Source organism: Podarcis melisellensis (assembly GCF_964234715.1).
Source record: "Podarcis melisellensis genome assembly, chromosome: 8".
Lineage (NCBI taxonomy): Eukaryota > Metazoa > Chordata > Lepidosauria > Squamata > Lacertidae > Podarcis > Podarcis melisellensis.
This window is the reverse complement of record NC_138540.1, coordinates 22,707,780-22,718,263: the sequence shown is the minus strand read 5'-3', so window position 1 is coordinate 22,718,263 and position 10,484 is coordinate 22,707,780. Positions and strand designations below refer to the sequence as shown.

At 43.8% G+C, this 10,484-nt stretch overlaps 1 long non-coding RNA gene across 1 annotated transcript; it reads left to right on the top strand.

Annotated features, from left to right (window-relative positions):
* The first annotated feature begins 4,677 nt into the window (after positions 1-4,677).
* Positions 4,678-9,974, top strand: LOC309377194. The gene is made up of 3 exons (XR_014171485.1): positions 4,678-4,946; positions 6,565-6,676; positions 9,317-9,974. It is a non-coding gene; the product is annotated as an uncharacterized lncRNA (long non-coding RNA).
* The last annotated feature ends 510 nt before the right edge of the window (positions 9,975-10,484 follow it).

The following is a 10,484-nucleotide window of genomic DNA, read 5'->3' as shown; positions in this document are numbered from 1 at the left end:
GACAGACAATATTTTTCGAAAATCTATTTATAATCCAGTGTTTATAATCACTATTTGCATGAGCTAAACAAGCTACCAAGATGATTAGCATAACAACCCAGACAGCTGTAAAAATAAAATTACATCACAGGTTTTTTGTCATTGGGTCACAGGCTAACCATCAGAACTACCTTGGGCGAAGAGGAATGAAAATCCAGTTGGTTAAGGCTGCAACTATAGGAAACTTCCTTAGTCATTGAGATTATCGGGATTTACTTCAGAGTAAATATGCTTAGGGCTTGTACTGGAAGTCTCACATCAAAGGACTAGATTATAAACATTTCTTTGCAACTCAAAGTGTTATGGGGGTTAGAAGAGAAGATGACAGACAACTAATTATTGTGAGAGATCGTCTAAAAGATAATTAGTTCATTGGACAATATTGGGCAAAGCTCACACAAATATGCCTGCTACACTTTTTCACAAAAGGCTGATACCCACGGTGCATGTTATCCATAATATGCAATGCTAGGGGTCCTCATTAGAATTATCTGCTCTCCTCAGTGAGTACAAACTTTAAAAGAATAGCTTACTACAAGATAGAAAGGATTCTGTCTTACTCTCAGAGAAAGTGGTTCACAAACGCAGGGGTTTACATGGTGCAAGTCTACCACCTAGTGGTGTTCTTTTTCTTTGGAGAAGACACTTAAAAAAATTTAATCTTAATGATAATGAGAAGAACCAAATTACTTTTCCCCACAGATACAGAACTTAACTTGAGCTACAGAATGTAAGGTCTCTCAGGGGGGATCCAGCTGCTTGCAGAATCCAAAATAAGGGCCAAGTTTAAAGACTGTTTCCTCTTTATTCTTGTGGCATGATAGAGAAAAGCAACCTGGTAAGATGAGCCTGCTGGATAAAGCCAATGGCCCTGTTAGTCTGTCCACACAGAGGCCACACAGACGCCTCTGGGAAGCCTGTAAGCAGGACCCAAGTATAAGAGCAATCACTCCTCCTGCAATTCCCACAAGTGGTACAGTGGTACCTTGGGTTACAAACACCTCAGGTTACAAACACTTCAGGTTACGGACTCCACTAACCCAGAAGTAGTACCTCAGGTTAAGAACTTTACCTCAGGATGAGAACAGAAATTGCACAGGAGGCCCCATTAGCTAAAGTGGTACCTCAGGTTAAGAATGGTTTCAGGTTAAGAATAGGCATTCGGAACAAATTAAGTTCGTAACCAGAGGTACCACTGTATTCAGAAAGATAGTGCCTCTGACCATGGAAGCAAAGTACAGCCCTTGTGTGACTAGTAGCCATTGATAGCCTTATCTGCCATGAATATGTCAAATCATATTTTATAATCGTCCAAGTTGGTAGCCATCACGGCCTTTTCTAGGAGCAAATTCCATAGTTTAACCTGCTTCCTGAAAAGATTGAACTGATGCAGAGGGACGGGGAAAGTGTGGGATGTTTGCACTGATGCATCTCCATCTAGCCTCCCCACAAACAAATCAGGTTAAATGTGTTTTAAATAGCCAGTGTTGTCTAATCGCCTTGCAAACAAATCAGGATGACGGCTCAATAAGCAGGCTCTCTGGAAGCACCCGCAAAGTGGTCATCAGGGTTTGGAAAAAGATTACCTAAAGAACGAGGAGATAAATGTCCTGATTGGCATCAGTGTATAAAATGGACTTAAACATGATGTCCAAGCTCTTAAGAAGCTTCAAGATTGTACCTTTATCTTCCTGCACCCCATTCACAAAAGTGGTGAGGGAAACCAGGTTTAAAAAACCCTCAAAATATACCTTTTTCTGTGCCCTTTTTTGGTTAAAATTCCTAGCCTCTAACCTTCTACAGCATCCCGTTAACACACATTTGAAGCACATCCCAGCCCCACAAAGAATTCTGGGCACTGTGATTTGTTGTGGGTTGATGGGAACTGTAACTCAGTGAGCGGGAAACTACAGTACCTGGAATGTGCTTCAAATGTACTTTAAAAGTATGGTGTGTACACAGTAGCATTATAAACTCTGGCCACTGCCTTTTGTCTCACCTTTTTTCCACAGGTGCCCCTTTTTATCATCACAAAGTGCAATGTGGGCTGACAGAGATAAATAATAAAAACAGTATATGCACAAAGTGCTTCATAAGCATTATCTCAGTCACCCAAAAAATAATCCTGTGAGGTAGGTCTACATTATCCTATACTGTAGGAAAGTGCTGCTGTTTCTGAGAGGTAGTGATCTGCCTAGTAAGTTTATAATTGGTTTTTGTTTTGTTTGTAACACACACACACAATCTGCCCAACTAAGACAAAAAGATTATTGTCCCCATAAAATACACAGAATATTGTATTTATATTTAATATAGGAGAGATTCTAGACACCCTAGTTTAGTCTTCTTCGTAGTTTGTAAGGCCCAACTGAGGCCTTCTGGGCTGTTGCTCCACAGCTGCAGTTGCTATGACAACTGATCCATCACTTGAGCCTGTTGATTTCCCTGGCACTGTCTGCTGTCTGTGGGAGCCAGCTAAGTCCCTCCAGGGGAATTGGGGGTGGGGGAGCTTAAGACCCACACCACCCTTAATTCTACACCTGTATTGTGGGAGTCTGCCCCCAAAGAGCTTCAAAACTTGCTCATAAATACAAGGAAGACAAAGGAGCTTGTGGTGGACTTCAGGAGACAGAAGAGCAATGTCCAGCCACTTTTGATTGATGGGGTCTGTGTGGAGAGGGTAACAATGTTCAGATTTTTGGGCATTGAATTACAAGAGGATCTGTCCTGGAGTGTCAACACAAGGGGGCTTGTGAAGAAGGCGCATCAGAGACTGTACTTTTTGAGAATTCTAAGGAAAAACCATCTTCCGCAGAAACTGCTGCTTGCCTTCTATCACTGTGCCATTGAGAGCGTGCTCACTTATGGCTTATGTGTGTGGTACGGAAGCTGTACTACCCAGGACAGGATGGGGTTGTGCAGAGTTGTTAAGGCAGCAGAGAGCATTGTTGGCTGCCCACTCTCCACCTTAGAGCAGATTTATGCCACAAGGTGCCATAGGAAGGCACTGGACATAGTAAAAGATCCATCGCATCCTGATCACTGTCTCTTCGAGCTCCTGCCGTCGGGACGGAGATACAGGATGATGAAGACAAGAACGAGCCGTCTTAAGAACAGCTTCTCCAGAGCGATCTCGGCCCTGAATGGGAAGCCTGGACTTTGAAAGTCATCTAATCTTCCTTGCTGTATTATACTGTATTGTTTTAATTAGTGTTTTTATAGTTGTTTTGATTTTGTGTGGAGTGCCCTACCTGGGTGGATGGAGCAGCCAAGTAATTTCGTTGTCCCTGAGAGGGGGCAATGACAATAAAGATATTATTATTATTATTATTATTATTATTATTATTATTATTATTAAAACAAGGAGCCAATGGGAAGCACCTCAGAAATTTACCTGACTCTCGGAACATTTTTTTCATTGAATTGTGCCACCTCTATGAGAGCCTGCATAGGAAGCGATCATTCATTAATAAGAATAAGAATAACAAAAACAACATTGTGCTCGTCTAGGACAGGCATAGGCAAATACGGACCTCCAGATGTTGTGGGACTACACTTCCCTTCATCCCTGACCACTGGTCCTGTTAGCTAGGGATCATGGGAGTTGTAGTCCTGAAACATCTGGAGGACCAAGTTTGCTTACGCCTGGTCTAGGAGATTGATCTGGTCTCACCTTTTGCCAGGGAAGGAGCTGCTGCAAGGAGCTTGCTTCTCTCCATCCCCGCCAGGGCAGAAAGGGGCTCCAGTCAGCGCTTGCTCTGGGACTGCAGGGCTGAATCAAAGCATGTTCAGTCCCCCTCCGTTGGCCAGGGATGAAAGGCTGTTGGGTCAGTTGCTGCAGCGCTGTCTAAAGACAGCTATGGGCGAGAGATCAGCTTGGCCCCAGCAAGACATGGACATCTCAAACCTTCCTTTGGGCATTGTTAAAAGTTGTTCTTCCCCCACATCCCTTCTGCCTTTTGAACTTCTTACCCCAAAAATCCCTTCAAACTGGGTGCCTTGACCTTTTCCTTTTGGCTTTCAAACCTGAGGACAGGACTTGTCTCACCTTTTCTGTCTGGAAAGCAGGATTTAAAAAAGGGAACAGAAATATCAAACTGTACATTTCAAAGAATATATACCGTCCTTGTAGTGCGTGGAATTAAATTGGCTCCTTGCTGTTCTGCTACGGCTCAAAGGAACACTATGTTTTCCTATGGGAAAATGAGCAGGTGGCCGTGCCAAATCTATTTCCTGAGGAGCAAGACCCGAGTACTGATCAACAGGAGATAATCCTAGATACAGGAGAGCAGGGTAGGTTCTGTTGAAACAAGTCTGCTTCCTTAGGAAGCTGCAGTAGTCTGTTCACATGCAAAACAGTGTTTAAGTTAAAACAGAAGCTTTCAATCTCGCAACTGTGTTCCAATTCAGGCAAATGGGAAGTGATATTCTCAATCTGGTTGAACAACCAAGAACAGATAAACATCGAGTACAAAATTACTGTGGAAGGAGTACTGTGTGGCTGTTACGTTTATTGATCTGCTTATGACATTTACATCCTATTATTCCTCCAAGGAGTTCAAGGTGACATACCTATTTCTTCTCCCCATTTTATCCTCACAACAAGGCAGGTTAGGCCGAGAGTGAATGACCGGCTCAAGGTTGAGGCCCCGGGGATTTGAACCCAGGTCTCCCAGGTCCTAGTCCAACACTCTGACCAATATGCCATGCTGACTCTCCTAGAACCTTGGCATGGTGGCCATGTATTCGATATCACCAATGGCCATTACCTAGCAACTGAATGCGCGTCTGTTTAAGCTGAGGTTCTTGAGGTTCTTGCATCCGCAACGAGTAGAGATGTGAAGAGATCTACTGTGGTGGTCTTTGCTGATTTTGTTGACAATATGGCATCTGAAAAACTCCTGACCGTAAACGAATGTTGACGTTTCTAGTGGTCCCAGCTCTAGGATGTAGAATACTGGTATCACAAAGTTTGGCAAACCACTATCCAAGGTCAAAGAAAGGCAAGTTTTTGGCAGAGAAAAGTGAAGGTTCTCTAGGATGTTAGCATTATATATAGTAGTGGACAATAGGAACCAGCTCCTAGGGGTCAAGGTCCCTTTACCCCCCCAATAAATATTTGATTGGGGGTCACTCCCCCCCCCAAAAAAAGTTGATGGGCATTGCCATTCAAATGCTGTGTGCATCTTGTGATTTATTGTGTGGGGCGGGGCTTACCTCCCCCCCATTTTTTTTTATTCAACTTGGCACCCCTGTAGTAGGTTGGATATTATGTTAAACAGGTAAAATTTTATGCTATGTGCATACCATACTGTGTTTAAAGAAACATTGTGTGTGAATCCTATAGTACTGTTCAGGGGAGAGTTAATTTATATTTATACATGATTAACGTTAATTTTGTAATATAGTTTGACATGGAAGGGGGGAAACAAGATACGTATATATATTTTCAGCCACTACTGGCACAGTTTAGGGGTAGGAGATGCTTAATGGAGCTGGTCTTTCAGCAGAGCTGATGGAGGAGCCCTGCTTTCCCCCTCTCCCACTGAATGAGTCTAATGGAATGGCTGCTCCCAGGTGGCAGCTGAAGGAGAGGAGACCCAATGGAACTCTATGCATGTAGTTAGGAGAAAATATGCCGCCAAACTGGCAGGTGGATTCTTGGTGCCAGTCATAAAGATCCTAACCGTGAATTAGAGGTTTGGGTGAATGGATGCTGGGATTGACAGTAGATTCTTTTTCTGGCAAAGACTGTGTGAGAAACCATTCTCAGATGATGTGGAGGGCAGAAAAATCCATATTATTTTCATTTTAATGTATACTTACCCCCAAATGCACTTCCCAGATCAACACACAAACAGAATGTTGCTTTGAGAGTTACCTTTCCCCATTTTGCTAAGAGGTTCCCTGCCCCCTAAATGCACATATTAGCAAAAAAAAGCATGCATATAAAATGAATAAACTGGTGAAATTAAAATTCAGAAATGCACCAGAGAAGGCTGCTTTCAAAAAAGATGGCATTTGGACAAACTTGAACACAAAATTTCTATATTAGGAGAAATGCACACTAAAAATGTGGGAGGATTTTCATTAGCACTTAAAAAGAGAAATTCCCAAATTAGTACAGCCAAAGGGGACACTAAATTTTCTTCAAAAGAAGCACAGTGTGTTCATATGGGGGGGGGTGTGCAGGTGGCATTGCAAGTTATTTCCAAAGGAGCAAGACTCAGGTATTGATCATTATTTGATCAAGACAAATAATCCTAGATTATAGATGCTTCACATGCACAGTGCAGAAGGGAGCTTTGATGCCTTCAGGGATTTCTCTATTTTCAAGGAGCTCTAGCTAAGGGGATCAGCATTTTGGGTATCAACAGCCAGCCAGCCAGCCCAGGCCCACCCAGAGGACAGTCTACCAGCATCGGCTTGACTGCAGGATTCAGATCCTTGTCAGGGTAGAGGCCAGTGAGGAGTAGCTACCCAGGGCATCCTGACCCTATCTAATCCTTAACCTTTCCATTGCAGGGATGCTGAAATGGATTATGTGGGGCCGAATGCTTATTATAATGGCTCAGTGCATACTGAATCCAACCAGTGGACCAACTCCACCCCTATTCATCAATACATATTTGCAAGGGTAAGTTAGTACTGTATATCAATAGGTTTCAGGGTGCCAAGCAGCCAGTGATAACTCCACCAGAGCTATATCACTGGAAAGCAAACTATCCAAATAAATGTGAAATAGGATTTTTTTCAGTTCCACTTGTGGATCTGTCTGTAGATACAATTAGACTCTGTTTATGGCACTCCCTTCCCCAAGAGTTCTGCTTGGCTCCCTCCTTGATTTCTTTTAGATCAGGTGTGGGAGATCAGCTCCAACTCCCATCATCCCTGGCCCCTGGACATGCTTGCTTAGGGTTGTGAAAGCTGTAGTTCAGCAATATCTGGAGGGCCAAAGATCCCCCCTCACCTGTTTTCAATGAATAGTAAAACCTTTCTGCTTCCAAGCAGTTTAGTCATGCTGGGCACATGACCCGGAAATCTGTATGCGGGCAATTGCCAGCTCCCTCGGCCTGAAAGCGGAGATGAGCTCCATACCCCAAAGTCGAATTAAACCATCCAGGGGTCCTTTACCTGTGCTGGGAGTGAGGAAAATAGCTGTGGTGGGTTGGGAATCTGTGGGGCCTGCTCAGAAAGTCTCTCCATGTGTGGGGAGGCCAGGAAGAAGAAGAAGAAGAGGAGGAGGAGGAGGAGGAGGAGGAGGAGGAGGAGGAGGAGGAGGAAGAGTTGATTGGATCTGATATCCCGCTTTATCACTACCCAAAGGAGTCTCAAAGCAGCTAACATTCTCCTTTCCCTTCCTCCCACACAGCAAACACTCTGTGAGGTGAGTGGGGCTGAGATACTTCAAAGAAGTGTGACTAGCCCAAGGTCACCCAGCAGCTGCATGTGAAGGAGTGGAGACGCAAACCTGGTTCACCAGATTACGAGGCTACCGCTCTTAACCACTACATCACACTGGCTCTCCCCCACCCCACCCCCGTGTCAGGAGTTTCCCGATCTCAGCTTCCCTCTGGATCCCAGATCATTTTCTGCCTCGTGGCAACTGGCAAAGGTTTTGGAGCTTTCCCACATTAGTACACTAGCCATTATTAAGTTCATTTTAAAAAAAAGCAACAGAGCAGAAGCTGAGAAGGCAGGGACAGCCCTCTTTCCTCTTGGCTAGGCAGCAAGGGATGAAATTGGTGCTCATTTTCTCCAGCTGCAAATACACAGGTGCGCAGAGAGTCAAGAGTATTCAGTCGCATTCACCTCTCTGTAACTTGGCAGCAAATGGAAAAGTTCATGATGAAGCCAGGCAGGTGAAAGGGTGGCTGAAGCAAAACCCTTCTGGCCCAGAGAATAAAATGGCTCTTTCAGTGCAATAACTGACCATCCCTGAACCCATGGATCCAACAGCTGCTCTTGTTTTTCCATTCACTGCAACTACGAGGAAATCTGGAGGAAGGTCTTGAGATCAGCGGACCACCAAAAGCTCCTGCATCTGCTGGCTGAAGAAATGCAAAACAGCTTCTTGACAAAAGTCTGCCAGCCATAGGTATAAGGATGAATAACCTGCTTTCTAGCTTCCTTCTCCCCTAAATGTTGGGGATGGGTTACTTACATTGGGACCTTTGCGTGTGGGGGGCAGAGAGGGTTAAATATTTCTTCTTCCCGATTCTTGGGACACAGAAAGTTGCCTCCTACCAAGTCAGAGGCAGTGTTGTCTGCATTAACTAGCAGGGGCTCTCCAGGGTTTCAGGCAGGGCTCTCGCCCAACCCTACGCTGAACTGTCAAGGATTGAACCTGGGACCATGACATACATGGCAGGTGCTCTACAACTGAGCCATGGCCCCTTCCCCTCTGCAATGGGAGATTAAGAGAAGTGAATGCTACTAGTTTCATATTTTGTTCATAGTGACATCTGAGATGCTACCTTAAAAGACGTGCTTTGTACACCAGCTTTTTAGCCCAGACACCTTCATGAAGGGATTATCTGCCATGTTGAGGTAAGAGGAAGAACAAGGTGATGGAATGGCAAACAGAGCTCAGCACATGAAATGGGAATGTGCCTATTTACCGTAACTAGATCCATTTCAGGGCTCTTGGAATTAGACACTGGGTGTGGATCCCTCCTATGGTAGCATGCATCAATGCTGCCTTTGACCAACGAAGAGTTTGCTGGGGTACCAAAAATAGCTGCAGCTATCTACATTGTGGTGAGGGGTCCCGACTCTAGAGGAAATGGGTAGAGCAAGGAGCCCCATGTTTCGTTTCTGCTGTCTTCCCATTAACAGCTGAGAGTCCCCCCAGGCTAAATTATTGGCCCCACATTTATACCATCATTGGCTTCGCTCAAGAGACTGTGAAGCAAAGTAAGATCTCTGCCCAAAAAAACATATTTTGGTTGCTGTAAAAGATAGCAGATGATGTATTTATTAAATCTCTGAGGGTGGAGGGGCTATTGAGGTTTTCTACCTAAGGCCATCCAGTAATGGTGTTTTGTGGGTGGCTCAAGGGAGTATTTTCCCCAAACTCTCCCCATTTAAAAACATCCTCCAGAAACAGACACCCACACACCCCAATTTAGATGGCAACCCCAATGGGGGACACCACCCACCCGGATGGTGGTTTTGAACACCCGGTTCTTAGTCATGCTGTGAGTCCTGAACAAAGAAATCTGGTGGGCTGCTTGGGTTTTACGTTACTGAAGTATCCCCTTTCACCTCATTGCAGATCAACTGCATTATCTGCAAACCAGCAAGGTCAATGCCAAAGGATCGGGAACAACAACCATCCTCTGTGGAGGACGGCAACTCCCTCAAACCACAAAATAGCCCCTTGACAACTATCAACACCTCCAGCCGTTGTCTGGCTCCCATCAATGGACTATGTACTTAAGGGTCTCTAGTGCACAGGGAGGGACCACTTCACCTGGGGTTCCATTCCCAGCCCTGCTTTTGTCAGCAGCAGATGCATGAGTACACCCTGCCCCATTACATCACATGTCACCCCTTTTCAGCCCTGCCCCATTCACATTTCACCTCAGTTATGCCCTCTTCCTGGTCCAGAAGGGCCCCCATGTCAGCAGTCGCACATCAACTCTTTGGGCACTGCCTCTTTGTGAGAGTTTTCCAGGACACTGATTGTATTCATTCATTCATTCTCTTGTTGACCATTTTCATCGTTATTTCAGGGTTCTAGATTTTTGCCAAATCTTTTTTTAAAAAAATATATATTTTTATTAAGTACAAATTAGAAAACATACATATTTACAACAAAAGAAAATACAAAAGAAAAAGAAAATACATATAACCAAGGAGAAAAAATTAGAGAATATTTTGTCTCTTTTCATATTTACAGTTATTTATACCTCTATAAAATGCTATTCACAATAAAGGAGAGAAATGAAAGATATCAGAAAAAAAGGAAACAAAGAACAAAGAAAAAAGTAAAAGATCATAGGTGAAAATTTTTAAAAGTAGATAAGTACTGTACTCACAATACATAGCCGTTTGACAAATCTTTTTTTTACTGATTTTCAATTTTTTACAAATTGTTCACGAATTAAACCCCATTTTACATTTTCCTAAAGTAAAACCCTCACTTGCACTCTTAAATTTCCATAGTCACGGGGGGAGGTGAGATTCTGAACCCCTACTTAATACAGTAAACATATGTTTAAATCCTTGCAATCATAGACGTTAACAAAAATAATAACAAAGAGAGATCTACCCCCCCCCATATTTTCCAATCATGCCTTTGCTCTGGTGTGAATCCCCTTCATCACATATACAGCACAACAGGACAATGACTAATCCCCCTCATCAGTATCATTGGCCTGACTCAACAACCTACCCCACATAGTCATAGATGTTAACGAAAATAATAGCAAGAGAGAGAG